Source organism: Gymnogyps californianus, chromosome 10 (genome assembly GCF_018139145.2).
Source record: "Gymnogyps californianus isolate 813 chromosome 10, ASM1813914v2, whole genome shotgun sequence".
Taxonomy (NCBI): domain Eukaryota; kingdom Metazoa; phylum Chordata; class Aves; order Accipitriformes; family Cathartidae; genus Gymnogyps; species Gymnogyps californianus.
In genome coordinates, this window is record NC_059480.1 from 454905 (window position 1) to 455266 (window position 362).

Consider the following 362-nt stretch of genomic DNA (forward strand, 5'->3'; position numbering starts at 1 on the left):
CCCCGCTCCCCTCGGTGAGGCGGAGCCCGGCGGGGGGGATGCGGGGGGATGCGAGCGGGCCCAGCCCGCGCCGCGCGGCTCCGCTCCGCTCCGCCCGCCTCCGCCGGCACCGGCGGGCGGCCGGAGGGGAGGGGGGGGGGGAAGAAGGAGGGGAAGGAGGAGGAGGAGGAGGAGTTGGAGGGAAGAGCCCGGCGGCCCCGACCGCGCCCCCGCCCCTCCCGGGCCCGGGCAGCGCCGGGAAGCGCCGTGGCGGAGAGCAGCCGACCTGCGGGGAGGACCGGGAGCCGCGTTTCCATGATAAAACTCATTTATGATGAATTCCCCACGTCCCCCCCCACCCCACACACACCCCCCCCCCCCCG